At 46.0% G+C, this 5910-nt stretch overlaps 1 pseudogene; it reads left to right on the top strand.

The window, feature by feature from the left end:
• The first annotated feature begins 4226 nt into the window (after positions 1-4226).
• Positions 4227-4287, top strand: LOC129023467 (U6 spliceosomal RNA; annotated as a pseudogene).
• The last annotated feature ends 1623 nt before the right edge of the window (positions 4288-5910 follow it).

Below are 5910 nucleotides of genomic sequence, written 5' to 3'. Positions count from 1 at the left end.
AACTGGGAGCATGCTGACTTTATGATGTAATATGCTGCTTTTTTATAGAATCTGGCATCACAGTCATTTTCCCATATCACTTCAAAACCTATGAGTATATGCCTCTAGTGGCCACACACAGTACATCATAGAGCACAGGCAGTACATCTTAGACCCATCATGCTAGGCTGTATTGTTACATGACCCATCGCTTCCTACTCAGTTCAGGATTAGCATAAACAGCACAACACTCATTGTCTTCGTATTCACATCTCTGCTGCCTCATTTATTATTCCCTTCAGATAGATTTCTGAAAGTAAGATCACAGAATAAGACATTTTTATGGCTTTTGGTTTTCATTTTCCAAATTGCTTTCTAGAAACGTTTCCAATTTCCATACCTCCAACAGTGTGGGGGAGGGCCCATCTCACCGCAGTTCCCTAGCACATCTCAGAGGTCTGTGTTTGGTTCTTAGTCTGCCAATCTGATTTGTGAAAGGGCTGACTAAGCTGCTTAGATGATCACTACCTTGGTCACTCCTAGTGTTAAATATTCTTCATGTGTATTGATTTAGAGATTTCTTATTTTATATTCCCAGTGCTTCTATATATTATTTACCTTAAGCTCTTATTTGTTTACATATGTCCTTTGCTTGCTTTTCTATTTGGGTCTTTTTAAGGTTAATTTTATGTTTTCTTCAGGTAGGAATATATTAACTGTCTCTCAAATTGTGGCAAGTGTTTTCCCCATTGATTGTTTGAAGATGAATTTGGTGGTTGGTTCTGTCAGTCCCGCCACCTCTGTCTCAGGCATGAGGGATGTCTTCATTGAGCAAATCTATCCAGCACACTGATATCTTTCTTGAAACGCAGCCTGAAGGGTAGTGGGCAAACTGATCCATAATGGATGCTTAAGTCTGCAAACTTCCCTCTACTAAATCAAGCGCAGAACTGATTCATCTGCCAGGTCTTTCTTTCTGGCTGTCAGCTGTGCATGAGGCCTGCACACGCCTCCTCCAGCATCTTCCTCAGCAACCTTACTAAATGCCCCATTGCTTAAGGTCTTAGGCAGCTCCTGTGGAGGGAAAGCCAAACCCCTTGGCAGGATACAAAAAGCCTTTCCTGCTCTGGCCTCTGCCTGCCTTTCTATCCTCATCTCCTCCAGCCCACGCTTAGCCTAAGCTCCAGCAATGCCGGGTTGCTCATCCACAGATCTCTGGGTGAGAAACCTTCTATCCTCAGTATGTTTCCCTATGAAGCTACTGCTCCATGCCCAGGGCTCTCTCGAGGCGGTGCCCCTTTCCGGAAGTCTCCCTCTGTCCACATGCACCTCTCTCCTTGCCCTCATCAGAGTGGCGTGTGCTGTTTGTTTGCTTCTGTCCTGCCAACATGCTGTGGCTGGCTTGGTACTGGGAGCTGGATTTCTTCTCTCTGCAAAGCCCACTTCACATAGTAGGCACGCAATGCAAATTTGCAGAAGGAAAGAGGGGAGGGAGCAGAACAGGTTGTTCCCTGTCTCTATAGATTTTGCATTACAGAAGAGTGCTTTGCAAAGTGTGAGTCCTTCTACCCATGCAGGGCATCTTAGTGGCTGTTGGCGGCAGCGGTCATATTAGGGTTGTTACTATCATCTACTTTAAAATTAAAGTAGGAACCATCTGTAAAGTCTCACACTGAGCAGGCAGAAAAACACAACCTTCATGGAAGAAAAATCTTTCTTGAAGGGTGAAATTTCTCACTTGGCAAGAGAAATGAATATATGAAGCCAAGGTGATTTGTTTGCTAATTGCACTCTCTTTCTAGGGTTTCAGCAGCCACCAGGTGTGAATGTCAAGGGGACCACACCATCTGCTCGATAATTCTCTGGGGGGCCTGTGATTAGATCTGTATATGACATGTCACCCACATTTTACAAGCACAGAATAGAGTGTGTGTGTGCACCATAGGGGCGTCACAAGACAATGCCCTACCAGGGGCTAGGCAGGAGCAGAGCCTGCCGTGCTAAAAACACATTTCTTTGCAGTGTTGAAGGTGGATCTGTTGGGAGACTTTGCCACCCGCCACGTCAGAGGACATCAATGCTGCATCCTGGGTTGGCATCCAGGGTCCTGCCTGCCAGCTCTGCAGGGGCCGCCGCCTTGCCGCCCGCATCCTGCATGAGTGACTTCTCTTTGCCGAATGCTGGAGGTGCAAGGGATGTTCATGAAGGGCCCTCCCCATCTTGTCCCCGCATCAGGCCCTTCTGAGTTGTTTTTTTCCTTTAGGCAGCATTCCCTGTAGGCCTTCCTTATCCCAAGATCTGAAGTGCTAATTGTCAGAGCCATCCTGGGAAGCACATCTCCCAATTCCAGGAGTCAGGAGGCCAAGACCTGGGGCTACAGCAGCAGCACAAGCCCATGGACCGTAGCAACCTAGGCTCTGCCGGGGATGGACGGATACTTCTGTTCCCCGGAGCAAACATTCACCAACATTCATCCACTAGAGTCAGCCGGGACTTGGATAATCTGCAGGGTCCAGGTGTCCTGCCCTAGCTGCTGACTGGATGGGAGCCCCGGAATCTGCATGTTCCCATCCCCCGCAGGGGACTCCAATGAGGCAGCCTGAGGCCCAGTCATCAGGAAACAACACTCTCACTGGGCTGACACACACAGTAAGCAGCAGGAGGGGGAAAAGAGCTTCTAGCATATCAGGCAGCACTTTCGCCACCGCATTCTGGATCAAAATAGACACCATCTCTCCCCCGACATTTATCAGGTCCCTCCCTGCCCCATGCATTAAAGGATGGTTCAAACCAGAGTGGTTTTTTTTTCCAAAAAGGAATTAATGTTGATATTTTTAATTGGATTACATTAGAGTTATATTTTAACTCTAACTTTAAATATAGAGTTACATTTTAACTGGGAGCATGGGTAACTATAAAACTGTTGTTTTTCTAAGAACAGGTCATACATTTGCTTTTTAAAAATTTTTTTAGAAGAGGGTCTCACTCTGTCACCCAGGCTGGAGTGCCCCTCTGTGACAGCCTGCCCAAGGGTGCCAGTGCCAGGCTAACTCCAACCCTTCTGGCCCACCCAGAAAAGGTTACTAGAATGCGAGTCAGAATGGCATTAATAGAGGGACCACCTTAACCCATCAGACACAGGCTCAATCATTAGCAGATGGTTTATTATTACTATTAATCATTTTGGATTGTTTACTATTAGGGCAACAAACTACATGCAATCCAGCTATTCAGGGCACCTTGACCTGGCCAGAGGGCATGGAATTCCTCCCCACCCCCAGGGATGGGTACAATGACAGGTTGGCAAGTGTGGTGGGGCAGACAGTGGAGTGGGCGGCTGGAGGGAGGGGGAGGAGATGCTCAGAGAGCAAAAGGATACAAGTTCAAAGCAGAGTTTTGCCTCAAGCAGGGCTCAGAAATGTGTACCTGCGGAACTGGGACAGGTCACCGGGGGATTAAGAGAGAATCAAGCGTCAGTTACAACCTCCCTGAGCGCAGCCTGGTGCCTCATGACTGAGGCCTGCTGGCCTCGGCCTGAATGCTGACCCTTCCCCTGGTGTCGGGAGGCAGAGGAGTTTTGATGGGGCCACACACCCCCAGCACCAGCAAGGGGACCCCCAGGGAGCCACTGCCCATCTCAGCGTGTGAATAAGGAGGAGTCAGGGCTGAATGCTCTCGTAGGCCATTCCAGCTTTAAGGTTCTGTGATTCTGGGTCAGAGATATTATATATATATATATATATATATATATATATATATATATTTTTTTTTTTTTTTTTTTTTTTTTTTTTTGAGACAGGGTCTCACTCTCACCCAGGCTGGAGTGCAGGGGTGTGATCACAACTCACAGCAACCTCGACCTCCCAGGCTCAGGTGATCTTTCCCAGTCGGTTTCCCGAGTAGCTGGGACCACAGGCAGGCAGCACTACACCCAGAAAATTTTTGTATTTTTTGCAGAGATGGGCTTTTGCCATGTTGCCCAGGCTGGTCTTGAACTCCTGAGCTCAAGTGATCCACTCCCTTTGGCCTCTCAAAGTGCTGAGATTACAGGCATGAGCCACTGCATCCGGCTGAAATTTAATACTCGTCGATTATTTTCACTCAAGACCTAGGGGTAATTATAGGCTAAGGGTGACTCCCCCGCAAAAATCAAAGTATCAGGCAAGTAAAACGGAATGATTTACCCTCAGAGTTCAGCATCAGGCAACATCACTAGTGGAAAATTTTTTAAAGAAATCTGTCTTGGAGTGCTCACTTCGGCAGCACGTATACTGAAATTGGAATGATACAGAGAAGATTAGCATGACCTTCCAAAAAAGAATAAACAAATAAATCTGTCTGCAAAAGCAAATCAGATGGAAAATGTGGCCTCAATCATTCATGAGAGACTGAATGAAAGACTACCCAGGAGGGAACCTCTAGGACCCACCTTGCCAGTGCTTGACATAGTAGATGCTCAATAAGTTTGTTTTTTGAGACAGGGTCTTACTCTGTTGCCCCAGCTGGAGTGCAGTGGCACCATCACAGCTCACTGCAGCCTTGAACTCCTGGGCTCAAGTGATACTCCCACTTCTCAACCTCCTGAGTAGCTGGAACTACAAGCACATTCCACCACACCTGGCTAATTTTTTTTCTTTTTCTTTTTTAGACAGAGTTTCACTCTTCTTGCCCAGGCTAGAGTGCAATGGCACAATCTCAGCTCACTGCAACCTCCGCCTCCAGGGTACAAGCGATTCTCCTGCCTCAGCTTCCTGAGTAGCTGGGATTACAGGCACCTGCCACCATGCCCAGCTAATTTTTTTGTATTTTTAGTAGTGACGGGGTTTCCCCATGTTGGCCAGGCTGGTCTCAAACTCCTGACCTCAGGTGATCCGCCCGCTTTGGCCTCCCAAAGTGCTGGGATTATAGGCATGAGCCACCATGCCCAGCCTCTAATTTTTGTATTTTCTGTAGAGGTGGGATTTCACTATGTTGCCCAGGCTGGTCTCAATAAGTGTTTTGTTTTTTTTAAGTACATGGACATACATAAAATATACCTAAACTACTGTGTTCATCAGAGATTGCTAGTTGCCATCCAAAACCATTCTCCTTTCTTCCATCTTCATTGAACCCCCACTTTTTATTTGAGCATATGCACCCCCAGAATAAAAATTACTTTTCTTAGTCAGAAGTAACATATGATCATATGACCAAGTTCTGACTAATGAGATGTAAGTGGCAGTATCCCATGGCAGCTTCCAAAAGTTTTCCATAAAAGACAGCCGCTCATGTCCTTTCCCTTCCTCCTTCCTTCTGGCTGGAATGTTTGTGTGATGACTGGACCTGTGCAACCATATTGGACCAGGAGGCAACCATATGAATTGAGATCATGCACAGCAACATAGAAGAATCCGGGTGTCTGAGGACTCTATGGAGTAGACTCACAATTCTGGCCCTGGACTACCTACTGCCAGACTTTTATAGGAAAGAGAAATATATTTATATCTTGTCACTAACAATGTCTCTTACTCACAGCCGCATCTAATCCAAACTGATGTACCATGCCATTAGGGATTACAATATCCCTAATCATCTCACACTTTTCCAATAAAACACAAATAAATGTACCCCTGGCCATAAGATTATACATTATCATAGCTAGCATTCATTCCTCCTTACTACAGACCAGATACTGTTATGATAGTAACTCACTGGCTCTAAACAACAAATTATGATTATTATCATTTCCTACTTGGCAAATGACGAAACCAAGACACAAAGAGATTTGATAATTTGCCGAAGGTTCTATGGCTAGTAAATGGTTGAGCTGGGATTAAAACACCATTTCTCATGCGCATGTGAGGATTCAATGAGGGTGCACACTTTCTGCTTTATTCACTCACCTGTACCCACTGACTAGAACAGTGCCTCAGGAGTGTTTACTTACCAAAT

The sequence above is a fragment of the Pongo pygmaeus genome, chromosome 1 (assembly GCF_028885625.2).
Source record: "Pongo pygmaeus isolate AG05252 chromosome 1, NHGRI_mPonPyg2-v2.0_pri, whole genome shotgun sequence".
Lineage (NCBI taxonomy): Eukaryota > Metazoa > Chordata > Mammalia > Primates > Hominidae > Pongo > Pongo pygmaeus.
This window is presented reverse-complemented; position numbering and strand designations above follow the sequence as displayed.